The sequence below is a fragment of the Periplaneta americana genome, chromosome 7, assembly GCF_040183065.1.
Source record: "Periplaneta americana isolate PAMFEO1 chromosome 7, P.americana_PAMFEO1_priV1, whole genome shotgun sequence".
Classification (NCBI taxonomy): Eukaryota; Metazoa; Arthropoda; class Insecta; order Blattodea; family Blattidae; genus Periplaneta; species Periplaneta americana.
The window spans coordinates 106080821-106098025 of NC_091123.1; the positions used below are offsets into that span (position 1 = coordinate 106080821).

Below are 17205 nucleotides of genomic sequence, written 5' to 3' on the forward strand. Positions count from 1 at the left end.
CTTTTGTAAGGCTAAAGATACCATCAATATAAATTCCAACTTCTCATGTCATACTCAATCTCTTTCTTTGGAATATCACTTTCTTTATGAATGATGTGTTTCATCCACTTAATACAGTATAATATTATACTACTATGGAATTTAAGTGAATATGCCTTCTTAACTCTCTATTATGTTATTAAGATTTAAAACACAAGTGCAATATTAAGAAATCAGTGTTAGTACTTTTGTTTTACAGACAATATAGATAATATTAAACAGAAAGAAGCCATATAAAAATAACGACATAAAATTTCACGTTCCGTTTGAAGTTTGTGCACCACTGTTTTCTTAATCCAACAGGTTGCTTATTCATATACACAACCCTTCCTCTTTCCATACTTAGCGCTTGCTGCCCGCGCACGACGTCAAGGTCAGAAAAATACGTTCGCTTTGACATCACTGCAGAGCAAAGAGACCCGGGGAAAGATTAACGTATTTGTGAAAGTGGAACCGGTATATTATCTACTACTTTGTTAGTGCAGCAATGATTAATTAAAATGTGGGAGGTTTGAAAGGGACACGGTGTATACCTATAATTTGTAATTTTTTTATTTCAAGTAATACATAAGGCTTTGAAAACTAACTCGTTGACATTCTCATTTTTATCCCATATGAAGGTAGACGGCTTTCAGAAAATTCTCATTAATACTTCCATAGCTTTACAAAGTAAGATATTATAAAGAGGAAAGTGTGAACGAGAAATTTCTGAAAAGATATAAAGATGAAAATATTAACGAAAAGTTCCTGAAAAGATATAAAGACTAAAATGTTAATGAGAAGTTTATGAAAAAAAAAAAAACAAAGATATAAACATGCCAACAAGAAGTTTTTGAAAATATGTAAGGAAGAAAATGTCAACAAGAAGTTTCAGAAAAGATATGGAGAGCAAAATGTCAATGAGAAGTTTCTGAAAGGATACGAAGATAATAATGTCAACGAGAAGTTCCTGAAAAATGTAAAAATGAACATGTCAACGAGAATACAAATCTGGCTTTCAGGATAGAGTTCCTGGGTGGCTCAGTCGGTAGAGCGTTGGCGCGTTCAGTCAAAGGTCCCGGATTCGATACTCGGCCCTGGAACAATTTCTCCCTTGAAATTATTCATGTTTACTAGAAGTTTCTGAAAGGATATAAAGATGAAAATGTCAACGCAAAGTTTCTGGAAAGCTATAAAGATGAAAATATCTACGAGAAATTTCTAAAAATGTAAATATGAACATGTCAACGAGAAGTTCCTGAAGATGAAAATGTCAACGAGAAGTTTCTGGAAAGCTATAAATATGACAATATCAACGAGAAGTTTCTGAAAAGATGTAAATATGAAAATGTCAACGAGAAGTTTTTGTAAAGATATGAAGATGAAAATGTTAACGAGAAGTTTTTGGTAGTCCTTTAAATCCACAAGTTTTAAAAATTGATATTTAAAGTTAATATATTTTAGATACGTAAAAAGGTTTCAGAATTTTCTCGCTCACGTTTTCATCTTATAAGCTTTCAGATTTCAAGGCTTCCACAAACTTCTTATGGACATTTTACATATTTTCGATTTATAACCATTCAGATAGGCCTACTGCTTGTTAAAATTTTCGTATTTAATTTTCTGGATCTAAAGTATTTTATAAAGTTGTTATTGATTTATCTACATATCTTTATTTGCCTTTGGAAATAAAATTACAAGCACTGAAAAATAAGCATTACAAGTATGTTGAAGTTTTGATAGGATGTAATACATTTTTATTGCTTACACATGCTTGTTTACATCACTTAGAAAACCCTGGTTATCTCATAGTCTGTACGGATTTTAATAGGGGTCAGAGAGTCCCCTCCCACATTCGAAGGGATTCGCGTCTAGCAAGCCGTGGACTATGCCCATCTTAGCTGGCGTTGCGTCATATGTTATACGCAGGTCGTTGTCATAAAAACCAAGACTTTCGACCCGTCAAGTCAAAGCGAGAAAAGATGTTATGAAAGATGATGTAGCAAGCCTCGTTTTTACTCTAATAGCACAGATGCGCAGATCTTGCAGCAGACTTTGGACCCTCTTTCATTTCGAGTCAGTTTTGCTTTTGCTTTGATGAAGGTCAAGATTCGTAGTGATCTTTCGCTGTCTTAAACTTGCGTGTCTCGCAGTCGTGCTCAATCGTATTAACACACTGTATGCAATGAAAAATAAAACCAATGTTCAATCCCGATTGGCAGTTATAGGAACTTAATGAATGGCAGATGCGACAAAAGTAGCCGCTGATGGGCAACAATTTTTTTCTCATTTTCTGTTGCATGAGATTTTTCATCTGTTTCTATGTATTTTTTCGTCGTTAATTTCAAATCTGAAGTAGGTATTTGTATCAAATAAATGATAAGCATAATGAAGGACTATTTGATACAGTACCGGTACTCAGATTTTACGAGGAAACTCAGTAGCACCCCAAAGTACACTTTCCTGCGTGTCGTGCTTGCACTGGCGGGGAATATGTTCCGTTACTACCGGCAAATCAAGACATTTAGCACTTCTCAGAAGCAAATAACTGCTGGGAAGTTTTGTAGAACTTGCTCCCTACACTGCGGTCGGGAGAGCAAGAAGTCGGCCGGCGGCGGAATTCTGTGAAGTTTCCTCATAAAATGAGAGCATGGTATAGTAAAAATAAAAATCGTGGTCTACAAATGTTATATTTAAAGAAAGATCATATTCTACTCGTAGAAACGGAAAGCAGTCTTTTTGACAATCGGCTTTGAAAAGTAGTCATTGTCTGACAGTCCCTTGATACATTATTTACAAAATACGTAGGCTATAGTATTATGAAATAAAATACAATACACAACACTGTACATAATAGAGTAATAATAATTTTTTATCAATGTACGAGGAAGGGGAGGACCAAAAAATAACCGGAATGTCTTTTTTTTTTGTTTGCATTTTTATTCAACTCTACATTCACAGTACTTTAGTCTCCTTCAAAGTATTGTCCATATGCATTAATGCACTTGTCCCAACGCTTTTGCCACTGCTGAAAACAGTGCTGGAACTCTTGAGGCAGAATACTGTTCAAAGCCGTTAGCGTGTTTTCTTTGACATCATCCACATCACTGAATCACTTTTCTTTCAGACAATTCTTCATCCGTGGAAACAAAAAAAGTCCGACGGAGCCAGATCGAGTGAGTAGGGTGGATGAGGCACAAGCACCATGTTGTTGTTTGTCAAAAACTGTCGGACAGTCAGAGCTGTGTGGGCTGGAGCATTGTCGTGGTGAAGCAACCAGTTTCCATTTCTCCACATTTCGGGCCGTTTTCGTTGCACACTCTCTCGTAATCTTCGTAACACATCCAAGTAGAAATGTTGGTTCACTGTTTGTCCTGGCGGAACGAACTCTTTGTGGACAATGCCATTCACATAAAAAAAACAAATCAACATTGTTTTCACATTGGCTCGCACTTGACGTGCTTTCTTGGGTCATGGTGAATTTGGAGTTTTCCACTGGCTCGATGCATGCTTTGATTCTGGATCGTACCCATAGCACCAAGACTCATCCCCAGTCACAATTATTTTAAGAAAATTTGGATCCTTCTGCACTTCACTCTTCAAGTCGCGGCAAACTCTCACGCGGTTTTCTCTTTGGTCATCTGTGAGCAAGCGAGGGACAAATTTTGCAGACACCCGTCTCATGTGCAAATCTTCGGTTAAAATTCGCTGGATCGTGCTCCATGACAGGTTCATTTACTCAGAAACTTCGTCAATGGTCTTTCGACGATCTTCATCAATTGCACGTTTGATTTTGGCAATGTTTTCGTCATTTCTTCCTGTCGAAGGACGCCCGGGGCGTGCCATGTCTTCAGTTGACATGTTGCCAGATTTGAAACGGGAAAACCACTCGTAGATCTGTGATTTCCCCAGAGCATCATCATTAAAGGCTTGCCGAAGCATTCCAACGGTCTCGGCTGCAGTTTTCCCTAACAGAAAACAAAATTTCACACACACTCTTTGTTCCTTGTGGTCGGCCATCTCACTAATCGCCAAACGGTTGAAAAAGGAATGCAAACAACACAGCACCACAAACAAACCACTTAACTCAGACTGACGCCAGCTCACTAATACGGTCGCGGGAGACCCAACACCACAAGCACAACTCATAACTACAAAGCATGCGCGGGCAACAGTTCGGTTCCGGTTACTTTTGGGTCCACCCTCGTATGTCTACATTCTTTATCTTAGTGTAAATAGTAAAAATAGTGCATTCTAGTGTGCATAGTGTAAATAATATAAATTGTAAATATTAGTGTAATTGTTAAAGCGGTTTATGTTTTGCTCCGCTTAATTTTATCAACACGAGTCGCGCGAGCAGACAAAAGCACTTCGCTTGTTAGATGCAATTGCGTCGCCAACTGCAGTAAAAACTCCAATAATACTTAATCTTGTAGCCTCCTGGGACAAAGTACGGTCCTTAATTATAACAGTAATAATTTATTATGGTTGCTGTTGTGATGCACCGTTAGTCTACGTCTATAATGTCGGCTTTCAACGCTGGTAACCCGAGTTCGAATCCCGGCGGATCCAAATGGAATCTGTGGTGAACAAAGGCGGTAATAGATGGTAGGTTTTCGCGGGGTACTCCCGTTTTTCTACCGGCATTCCACTGTTACTTTTAATAATCACATTGATGCGCTGTAGATCACTTTCCATAGTGCACAAAGGGCAACGCTCCGAGGCAAAGCGTCTCCTAGAGGAGAACAGTGGCATAAATCACGCAAAAGTCTAGTACCCGCCATTAAAAAAAAGATAGTTTTTGTTAATGATGATTAAAACAAAGATTGAGCTTACGAAATGTCTTCATTGCCAATTCCTTGAAGTCCTGACACATTGTAGGATAATACGACATGTTGTTTAGTCAACTGTTCAAAGACAGGTCTGAACCTCACAAGTGATACCAAAAAGCTCCACTTACGAGGCAACTAGCCCTGGAGATAATGGGGTAGGATGGCCAGTTCCTTTCTCCTTCCATTGCATACATAATCGATTAGCTACATATTACACTAATCAGATTTCAGATGTATACAAACAACTGTTCTTCCCCTGACACATGTCGTCAAGTAAGATGTATTGCCTGATAAAATAGATGTACATATCAACCAGAACCTCAATCAGAGTTTAATAAATACTGGTAATTTAAATGACACAATACAAAATAATACATTGATAACGAAGACTAATGATCTGAACGAAATTGAAATCCACTACTGTAGCCTTCGCTGTTGCGAACACCACGATAACGATCGTAATATTATCGGCACATGTATAGGTCTATATAATCTAATATAATCGACCTCGAGTAATAACTTTGACTTCAATAATTATACTTATCTGACTATAAATTGACCTAATTCAGGAATTTTATTCCTGTCTTTAATTGTAGTTTTTATGTATACTCATATGTTACGACCTTATATTCATATACTACAAGTATTAAATTAAAACATAAATTAAGAATAGAAGTGAATAAAATCCTATAATCTGTTTCATGGAATTTCCATTCTATTGTGTTCGAAAGAAGAATGCGCAACGAAGTCTTTATTACGTAAACAGTAACAATTATTACACTTTAATTTGTTCTTCTCCTGCTGTGATAGTAGTAGTAATAGTACTGACAGTGATGGTAATAGCAGTAATAATATAACAGTAATAGTAGTAAAAGTAGTTGTAGAGATGGTATTAGTAATAGTAGTAGTAATAGTAGTTATAGTTGTGATAATAGCAGTAGTAATAGTAGTAGCAATAGTAGTGGTAATGTGTGTGTGTGTCTACTGTAATGCCTATACATTTCACTTGCGTGATTCGGGTTCCGCATAGTGCGGAAGATGGCAGGACTGTGACCCATTTTCAAGTTGCACACCACTTCGGCTGGCCACGTTATGCATGATGTGTATCTGTGTGCTGTGTGGAGTTATGTCGTGTACTAGGGTGAGTGTATGTGTAAGTGTAGGTAGGGTATGGGTAAGGATGACGATGATGGTGAGAAAGGGATAAGGGGAAACCCAGTGCCAGCACGTAGCCTACTTCTGTCGAATAGCACTAAGGGGCCCGCCAGGCTTAACGTCCCCATCCGACGGACGAATAACCATCAACAGTGACTTTATGCGTTCTCTTCATATGCACTGCGGAGAGATTTGGGATTTAACCCAGGCATATTGGTGCACAATTTAGTGATTAGAAGTTGTGCATCGCCATTCCTCCTAGTACCGAGGTAGATATTTTACATGAAAATTTCTGACCCCGCCGGGAGTCGAACCTGGGCCGGCTAGTCTGGAGGCAGACACGCCACAACAGAGCTAACTCGGCAGACATAGTAGTGGTAATAATGATGGTAATAGTAGCAGTAAGTAGTAGCAGCTGTAGCAGCAATAATGGTAATGGTAACAGTAATGGTAGTAGTAGCAGAAGTAGTAGTAACAGTAGTGGTAGTAGGCCTAATAGTAGTAGTTGTAATAGTAGGAGTAATAGCAGTAGCGATGGTAATAGTAGTGGTAGTGGTGGTAATAGCAGTAGTAACAGTAACACTGACAGTAGTAATAGTAGTGGTGGTGAGAATAGCAGTAGTAATAGTGCAGTAATAATAGTGGTAGTGGTGGTAATAGCAGTAGTAACAGTAGTGATAGTACTAGTAATGGTAGTGGTGGTGGCAATAACAGTAGTATTAGTGCAGTAATAGTAGTGGTAGTGATGGCAATAACAATAGTAACAGCAGCATTGATATTAGTAGTAGTAGTAGTAATAGTAATAGTAATGCTAGTGGTGGTAATAGCAGTAGTAACAGTAGCAGTGATAGTAGTAATGGTAGTGATGGTGGTAATAACAATAGTATTAGTGCAGTAATAGTAGTGGTAGTGATGGCAATAGCAATAGTAACAGCAGCATTGATATTAGTAATAGTAATAGTAATAGTAATGCTAGTGGTGGTAATAGCAGTATTAACAGAAGCAGTGATAGAATTAATGGTAATGGTGGTGGTAATAGCAGTAGTAATAGTGCAGTAATAGTATTGGTAGTGATGGCAATAGCAATAGTAACAGCAGCATTGATATTAGTAGTAGTAATAGTAATAGTAATGCTAGTGGTGGTAATAGGAGTAGTAACAGAAGCAGTGATAGAATTAATACTAATGGTGGTGGTAATAGCAGTAGTAATAGTGCAGTAATAGTATTGGTAGTGATGGCAATAGCAATAGTAACAGTAGCAGTGATAGTAGTAGTAGTAACAGTAATACTAGTGGTAGTAGTGGTAATAGCAGTAGTAACAGTAGGCAGTGATAGTAGTAGTGGTGGTGGTAATAGCAGTAGTAATAATGCAGTAATAGTAGTGATAGTGGTGGTATATTAGTAGTAACAGTAATATGTCCACCTCCTTGGTCTTGAGGTAGCGTGCTGGACTCCGATCAGGGTGGTCCGGGTTCGATTCCCGGTCGTGAAGTCACGGGGATTTAATTTGGACCTCTTCACGAGGACTGGTTGTCTGTCCATTGTCCCAGTGTTTGGTGTCTCGCAGTGGACGCCGGTACTCTGACCCAGTAAACGAGTGAGTCCTGCAGTGTGTGCGTGTGTTCAGGCACAATAAGCCTCCGGCTGCGGTGCCGAAATTAGTAAAAAAAAAAAAACAGTAATAATATAGAGCGATGAGTAGTCGATGTTTTGAGTTTTAACATACATGCATAACAATTCGCACTAAAGCCTCATTTTGTCGGTTTACAAGCAAAATACATTAAGTGAAAAATATTACTTCTGAGAAAAATGCGTTTTAAAGTTCTTGACAAAACTGTATCCTCAAAATATTATTTTTAGTAAGTTGTTTCTCTTTATGTGCATTCAAAATCTAAATTTATACATATACATTATGTATATTATATGGCCTACGCCTTTTTTCTGAGAAGTAATATTTTTAACTTAATGTGCGTTTCTTGTAAACCTACGGTTTATTTTATTCCCTCTTATCGCCTTCCTTTCTCTGTGACGTCGACCAGCTCGGAGATCCAGTATTTGCGTTCACTGTATTAGTTCTTCTTTAGTTGTTCCATTTCTACTATCGTCTCTTAATGTGCATTTGTAAGTAGGCCTACTTTCTAAAAATTTATATGAATATAGGCTTAGGCTTTTATTCCTATATCTAAGTATATAATTTGAACTGGTAATGGCAACTGCGGGTAAACGGCTACACGGATTTTAATGAATCAGCCCTCATTTTGAAGCTTGGCATCCAAGGATTTGCGGACAAATAGTATTTTTAGTGAAATGTTAACTTTCCTACAGACCGGTAATTTTCCTATTTTCCAAAATCGATCTGTCGTCAGTTTTGAGAACTAATACCTTTTCAGAATAAGAAAACACACACACTACATACAATAAACAATATCATACCACGACCTGCGAGATTGCTGACTTATTTAGTGCTCAGATTCTCTGACACCATGCAAATATATCGATCTTCATTTGTGTAATTTTTTTGAGAAAGCCTCTATATTGGTCATTAATAACTTCAAGACTTACTAAATAGTATATTGTAATACTAATGCGGAAAGAGCTTCATTGCAAAACTGCGCTCGCCCTCAAATCATACGGGTTTTGCAATGAGTCTTCCCGCAAGTGTGTTTTTACGAAATAATTAATTAGCCTAATTACAATTGTAAATATTTTTCAAATGTTAAAACGCGTCTTCATCTACGTCATGAGGTTTGTTGCCAAGACACTAGTAGGAATCCATTGTTGAATTACAGTGAATCTCAAAATAATTATTTGAATAGTCCATTACAAAAATTGATCATGACATTTTTATTTATAATCTATAATAAAATTGAACAGCCGCCTAGAATAGGTTGTAACCAGCAAATGCGAAATTCTAAAAAAATGGAGAAAAACACATTGTACTGTACATACTTTTAATGTTTTAGAGCAAGGTTGACAATCAGACATGTGTGCTGATTTTAATACGAGTACAAGCATTACACATAGTGCATCATAACAACCATTATTCCCGAAAAAGTACACTCATAAGAAATTAGGGTTACAACCTATTCTGAGCGGCTATTCAATTATAACTTCTTATTATCACATTCTGATGGTTATCGTTTTTTCCTGTAGGATTTTCTAGCGCGAATTTGCATAAACTCTGCTATTTTAAACTGTACAAACGCTTGTGCTAAGCTAACGAAGAGTCAAACAGGGCAGAGTACGATTTTTCTTAGTTTATACTTATTGATAGAATTAGAAGCATATACTCCTTATTATGCATACAAATAGTAGTTTATATTAACAATTCTAGCAATAACTAAACATGGCCTCCTAGATCAACTTTCTGCTACGCAGGAAAGAATCTGTCTATGTACTATGGGTTTTAATACATAAAGATCGTAGTATACAGGCTACTATGAAAACTTTAGCAGTAACATTTACTTCAACTTTATGCATACGACCCAATGAGTCCATAAAGAACTTGGTTTCTTCTTTCCCCTTTTAATTGAAAAATATGTCAGCATAATCTTTTTAGAAACATTCCCTAATTTTTTTACACCACTGTTCAAACTTTTCTTATTCTTCTTCATACCTCTGTCGCGATTTTGTTGAAACTAATAAATCAATAGCAGCATTTGCTGCTAATTCAGTATCATTAACACTCATATTTTTGTAATATTTATATTGACTAGTCACGGTAAAAATACCGACAATAATAACATTTAATAACTTCACGGAAAAATTCTTCCGGAGCCGGGTATCGATCCCGGGACCTTTCGCTTAGCGCGCGAACGCTCTACCGACTGAGCTACCCCAGGAACTATGCACGACACCGAAAAATTTCAGGGGGAAAATTGTTCCGGAGCCGAGTATCGATCCCGGGACCTCTGGTTGAACGTACCAGCGCTCCACAACTGAGCTACCCGGGAACTCCACCCGACACCGTCTCAACTTTTCCCTTTATATCCACACAACTCGCGTGGGCTGACAAAACGCCAGAGACCCACAACGAGTGCACACAATCTCTGTGTGACTTGAAATTGTGGTTTTCTGTTAATGTACACAGTGACGTATATATTATGCAAATCAAATCTTTCAGGTAAGACTCCCTGTAAAGCAGATTTGAATAATTTCAAGGCAAAAATTGTTCCGGGGCCGGGTATCGATCCCGGGACCTCTGGTTCAAAGTACCAGCGCTCCACCACTGACCTACCCGGGAACTCCACCCGACACCGTCTCAACTTTTCCCTTTATATCCACACAACTCGCGTGGGCTGACGAAACGCCAGAGACCCACAACGAGTGCACACAATCTCTGTGTCACTTGAAATTGTGGTTTTCTGTTAACGTACACAGTGACGTATATATTATGCAAATCAAATCTTTCAGGTAAGGCTCCCTGTAAAGCAGATTTGAATAATTTCAAGGGAAACTTTGTTCCGGGGCCGGGTATCGATCCCGGGACCTCTGGTTGAACGCACCAGCGCTCCACCACTGAGCTACCCGGGAACTCCACCCGACACCGTCTCAACTTTTCCCTTTATATCCACACAACTCGCGTGGGCTGACGAAACGCCAGAGACCCACAACGAGTGCATACAATCTCTGTGTCACTTGAAATTGTGGTTTTCTGTTAACGTACACAGTCAGGTATATATTATGCAAATCAAATCTTTCAGGTAAGGCTCCCTGTAAAGCAGATTTGAATAATATCAAGGGAAAAATTGTTCCGGGGCCGGGTATCGATCCCGGGACTTCTGGTTGAACATACCAGCGCTCCACCACTGAGCTACACGGGAACTCCACCCGACACCGTCTCAACTTTTCCCTTTATATCCACACAACTCGCGTGGGATGACGAAACGCCAGAGACCCACAACGAGTGCACACAATCTCTGTGTCACTTGAAATTGTTGTTTTCTTTTAACGTACACAGTGACGTATATATTATGCAAATCAAATCTTTCAGGTGAGGCTCCCTGTAAAGCAGAATTGAATAATATCCAGGGAACAATTGTTCCGGGGCCGGGTATCGATCCAGGGACCTCTGGTTGAACGTACCAGCGCTCCGCCACTGAGCTACCTGAGAACTCCACCCGACACCGTCTCAACTTTTCCCTTTACATCCTCACAAATCGCGTGGGCTGACGAAGCGCCAGAGACCCACAACGAGTGCACACAATCTCTGTGTGACTTGAAATTGTGGTTTTTTGTTAACGTACAAAGTGACGTATATATTATGCAAATCAAATCTTTCAGGTAAGGCTCCCTGTAAAGCAGATTTGAATAATTTCAAAGGAAAAATTGTTCCGGGGCCGGGTATCGATCCCGGGACCTCTGGTTGAACGTACCAGAGCTCCACCACTGAGCTACCCGAGAACTCCAACCGACACCGTCTCAACTTTTCCCTTTATATCCACACAACACGCGTGGGCTGACGAAACGCCAGAGACCCACAACGAGTGCACACAATCTCTGTGTGACTTGAAATTGTGGTTTTCTGTTAACGTACACAGTGACGTATATATTATGCAAATCAAATCTTTCAGGTAAGGCTCCCTGTAAAGCAGATTTGAATAATTTCAAGGGAAAAATTGTTCCGGGGCCGGGTATCGATCCCGGGACCTCTGGTTGAACGTACCAGCGCCTTACCAGTGACCTACCCGAGAACTCCACCCGACACCGTCTCAACATTTCCCTTTATATCCACACAACTCGCGTGGGCTGACTAAATGCCAGAGACCCACAACGAATGCACACAATCTCTGTGTGACTTGAAATTGTGGTTTTCTGTTAACTTACACAGTGACGTATATATTATGCAAATCAAATCTTTCAGGTAACGCTCCCTGTAAAGCAGATTTGAATAATTTCAAGGGAAAATTGTTCCGGGGCCGGGTATCGATCCCGGGCCCTCTGGTTCAACGTACCAGCGCTCCACCACTGAGCTACCCGGGAACTCTAACCGACACCGTCTCAACTTTTCCCTTTATATCCACACAACTCGCGTGGGCTGACGAAACGCCAGAGACCCACAACGAGTGCACACAATCTCTGTGTCACGTGAAATTGTGGTTTCCTGTTAACGTACACAGTGACGTATATATTATGCAAATCAAATCTGTCAGGTGAGGCTCCCTGTAAAGCAGATTTGAATAATATCAAGGGAAAAATTGTTCCGGGACCGGGTATCGATCCCGGGACCTCCGGTTGAACGTACCAGCGCTCCGCCACTGAGCTACCTGAGAACTCCACCCGACACCGTCTCAACTTTTCCCTTTACATCCACACAAATCGCGTGGGCTGACGAAACGACAGAGACCCACAACGAGTGCACACAATCTCTGTGTGACTTGAAATTGTGGTTTTTTGTTACCGTACAAAGTGAAGTATATATTATGCAAATCAAATCTTTCAGGTAAGGCTCCCTGTAAAGCAGATTTGAATAATTTCAAAGGAAAAATTGTTCCGGGGCCGGGTATCGATCCCGGGACCTCTGGTTGAACGTACCAGCGCTCCACCACAGACCTACCCGAGAACTCCACCCGACACCGTCTCAACTTTTCCCTTTATATCCACACAACTCGCGTGGGCTGACGAAACGCCAGAGACCCACAACGAGTGCACACAATCTCTGTGTGACTTGAAATTGTGGTTTTCTGTTAACGTACACAGTGACGTATATATTATGCAAATCAAATCTTTCAGGTAAGGCTCAATGTAAAGCAGATTTGAATAATTTAAAGGGAAAAATTGTTCCGGGGCCGGGTTTCGATCCCGGAACCTCTGGTTGAACGTACCAGCGCTCCACCACTGAACTACCCGAGAACTCCACCCGACACCGTCTCAACTTTTCCCTTTATATCCACACAACTCGCGTGGGCTGACGAAATGCCAGAGACCCACAACGAATGCACACAATCTCTGTGTGACTTGAAATTGTGGTTTTCTGTTAACGTACAGAGTGACGTATATATTATGCAAATCAAATCTTTCAGGTAACGCTCCCTGTAAAGCAGATTTGAATAATTTCAAGACAAAAATTGTTCCGGGGCCGGGTATCGATCCCGGGACCTCTGGTTGAACGTACCAGCGCTCCACCACTGAGCTACCCGGTAACTCCACCCGACACCGTCTCAACTTTTCCCTTTATATCCACACAACTCGCGTGGGCTGACGAAACGCCAGAGACCCACAACGAGTGCACACAATCTCTGTGTGACTTGAAATTGTGGTTTTCTGTTAATGTACACAGTGACGTATATATTATGCAAATCAAATCTTTCAGGTAAGGCTCCCTGTAAAGCTGATTTGAATAATGTCAAGGGAAAAATTTTTCCGGGACCGGGTATCGATCCCGGGACCTCTGGTTGAACGTACCAGCGCTCCGCCACTGAGCTACCTGAGAACTCCACCCGATACCGTCTCAACTTTTCCCTTTACATCCACACAACTCGCGTGGGCTGACGAAACGCCAGAGACCCACAACGAGTGCACACAATCTCTGTGTGAATTGAAATTGTGGTTTTTTGTTAACGTACAAAGTGACGAATATATTATGCAAATCAAATCTTTCAGGTAAGGGTCCCTGTAAAGCAGATTTGAATAATTTCAAGGGAATAATTGTTCCGGGGCCGGGTATCGATCCCGGGACCTCTGGTTGAACGTACCAGCGCTCCACCAGTGAGCTACACGAGAACTCCACCCGACACCGTCTCAACTTTTCCCTTTATATCCACACAACTCGCGTGGGCTGACGAAATGCCAGAGACCCACAACGAATGCACATAATCTCTGTGTGACTTGAAATTGTGGTTTTCTGTTAACGTACACAGTGACGTATATATTATGCAAATCAAATCTTTCAGGTAAGGCTCCCTGTGAAGCAGATTTGAATAATTTCAAGGGAAAAATTGTTCCGGGGCCGGGTATCGATCCCGGGACCTCTGGTTCAACGTTATAGCGCTCCACCACTGAGCTACCCGGGAACTCCACCCGACACCGTCTCAACTTTTCCCTTTATATCCACACAACTCGCGTGGGCTGACGAAACGCCAGAGACACACAACGAGTGCACACAATCTCTGTGTGACTTGAAATTGTGGTTTTCTGTTAACGTACGCAGTGACGTATATATTATGCAAATCAAATCTTTCAGGTGAGGCTCCCTGTAAAGCAGATTTGAATAATATCAAGGGAAAAATTGTTCCGGGGCCGGGTATCGATCCCGGGACCACTGGTTCAACGTACCAGCGCTCCGCCACTGAGCTACCTGAGAACTCCAGCCGACACCGTCTCAACATTTCCCTTTACATCCACACAACTCGCGTGGGCTGACGAAACGCCAGAGACCCACAACGTGTGCACACAATCTCTGTGTGACTTGAAATTGTGGTTTTTTGTTAACGTACAAAGTGACGTATATATTATGCATATCAAATCTTTCAGTTAAGGCTCCCTGTAAAGCAGATTTGAATAATTTCAAGGGAAAAATTGTTCCGGGGCCGGGTATCGATCCCGGGACCTCTGGTTGAACGTACCAGCGCTCCACCACTGAGCTACCCGAGAACTCCACCCGACACCGTCTCAACTTTTCCCTTTATATCCACACAACTCGCGTGGGCTGACGAAACGCCAGAGACACACAACGAGTGCACACAATCTCTGTGTGACTTGAAATTGTGGTTTTCTGTTAATGTACACAGTAACGTATATATTATGCAAATCAAATCTTTCAGGTAAGCTCCCTGTAAAGCAGATTTGAATAATTTAAAGGGAAAAATTGTTCCGGGGCCGGGTATCGATCCCGGGACCTCTGGTTGAACCTACGAGCGCTCCACCACTGAGCTACCCGGGAACTCCATCCGATACCGTCTCAACTTTTCCCTTTATATCCACACAACTCGCTTGGGCTGACGAAACGCCAGAGACCCACAACGAGTGCACACAATCTCTGTGTGACTTGAAATTGTTGTTTTTTGTTAACGTACAAAGTGACGTATATATTATGCAAGTCATATCTCTCAGGTAAGGCTCCCTGTAAAGCAGATTTGAATAATTTCAAGGGAAAAATTGTTCCGGGGCCGGGTATCGATCCCGGGACCTCTGGTTGAACGTACCAGCGCTCCACCACTGAGCTACCCGAGAACTCCACGCGACACCGTCTCAACTTTTCCTTTTATATCCACACAACTCGCGTGGGCTGACGAAACGCCAGAGACCCACAACGAGTGCACACAATCTCTGTGTGAATTGAAATTGTGGTTTTCTGTTAACGTACATAGTGACGTATATATTATGCAAATCAAATCTTTCAGGTAAGGCTCCCTGTAAAGCAGATTTGAATAATTTCAAGGGAAAAATTGTTCCGGGGCCGGGTATCGATCCCGGGACCTCTGGTTGACAGTGGCGTAGCGTCAATGTAAGCTAAAAAGCTTAGCTTCCCCAGTTATTAATAATTTCATAATAAACCTGCAGTTTATGGAGAAAATTATTTATTAATTTTAATAGAATTTATATTTACGTGCTAAATATTGTGATGCGGCAGCTCAGGATTATTTGTGATGCAGCAGTAAACACGAAGCCTGCACACACCAGCTTCCAAGCAGACCGGTTTCTTCTATGTAATCCACCCCGCAGATTTTCCATCTCTTTTAAACTACCCTAGTCGCAAGGCTCGAAAAGATGCTAGCTTTAACATTTAAAATAAGTAGTTTCCGAGTTATCCCTATTCGTCAGTTGTGTTCAGTTGAAGTGTTAGTGGGCATTGTGGCTGATATAATAAATAATGAGCGAAATAACAGTTCCTGACACTTATTTACTTGAATTTTGTAGGACAATTGTATTATGAAGACTGACTTACGAACAAAAGTGTGATTTAAAAAACAAATGACCGACTCCCTTGCTGTCAGTGAAGGACACAACCAAAAGAAAGACGCATACTTACGTAATGATACTAATATTGTGATTTCTGTAAGTATGACAGGGAGTGAGCTAATGTTATACGTATACGTGTCTATTTGTTAGAGATATGTGAAAACCGTGAAATCGTATTTTATTACGTACCATTTGAGATCATGCCTTATTGGTGTTACTTACGATGTTCCAACCAATCTTCGACTGCTGACTTGAAATTGACTACTATTTATTTTAAGGCTGTATTTCTGTAATACATTTTCTCATATTGCATGAAAGACAACTTGAGTTAGCTTCCCCTGCTCAAAATATCATGCTACGCCACTGCTGGTTGAACGTACCAGCGCTCCACCACTGACCTACCCGAGAACTCCACCCGACACTGTCCCAACTTTTCCCTTTATATCCACACAACTCGCGTGGGCTGACGAAACGCCAGAGACCCACAACGAGTGCACACAATCTCTGTGTGACTTGAAATTGTGGTTTTCTGTTAACGTACACAGTGACGTATATATTATGCAAATCAAATCTTTCAGGTGAGGCTCCCTGTAAAGCAGATTTGAATAATATCAAGGGAAAAATTGTTCCGGGGCCGGGTATCGATCCCGGGACCTCTGGTTCAACGTACCAGCGCTCCGCCACTGAGCTACCTGAGAACTCCACCCGACACCGTCTCAACATTTCCCTTTACATCCACACAACTCGCGTGGGCTGACGAAACGCCAGAGACCCACAACGTGTGCACACAATCTCTGTGTGACTTGAAATTGTGGTTTTTTGTTAACGTACTAAGTGACGTATATATTATGCATATCAAATCTTTCAGGTAAGGCTCCCTGTAAAGCAGATTTGAATAATTTCAAGGGAAAAATTGTTCCGGGGCCGGGTATCGATCCCGGGACCTCTGGTCGAACGTACCAACGCTCCACCACTGAGCTACCCGAGAACTCCACCCGACACCGTCTCAACTTTTCCCTTTATATCCACACAACTCGCGTGGGCTGACGAAACGCCAGAGACACACAACGAGTGCACACAATCTCTGTGTGACTTGAAATTGTGGTTTTCTGTTAATGTACACAGTGACGTATATATTATGCAAATCAAATCTTTCAGGTAAGCTCCCTGTAAAGCAGATTTGAATAATTTAAAGGGAAAAATTTTTCCGGGGCCGGGTATCGATCCCGGGACCTCTGGTTGAACCTACGAGCGCTCCACCACTGAGCTACCCGGGAACTCCACCCGACACCGTCTCAAC

General features: G+C 41.0%; 1 protein-coding gene and 1 non-coding gene across 2 annotated transcripts in view; both read right to left on the minus strand.

The window, feature by feature from the left end:
* LOC138703334 (uncharacterized) overlaps positions 1 to 17205 on the minus strand; it is a 179296-nt gene that overhangs the window by 74109 nt on the left and 87982 nt on the right. The gene's annotated exons all lie outside the window — the stretch shown is intronic.
* TRNAS-GCU (transfer RNA serine (anticodon GCU)) lies at positions 9775 to 9848 on the minus strand. Its single transcript has one exon. It is a non-coding gene; the product is annotated as a tRNA-Ser (tRNA).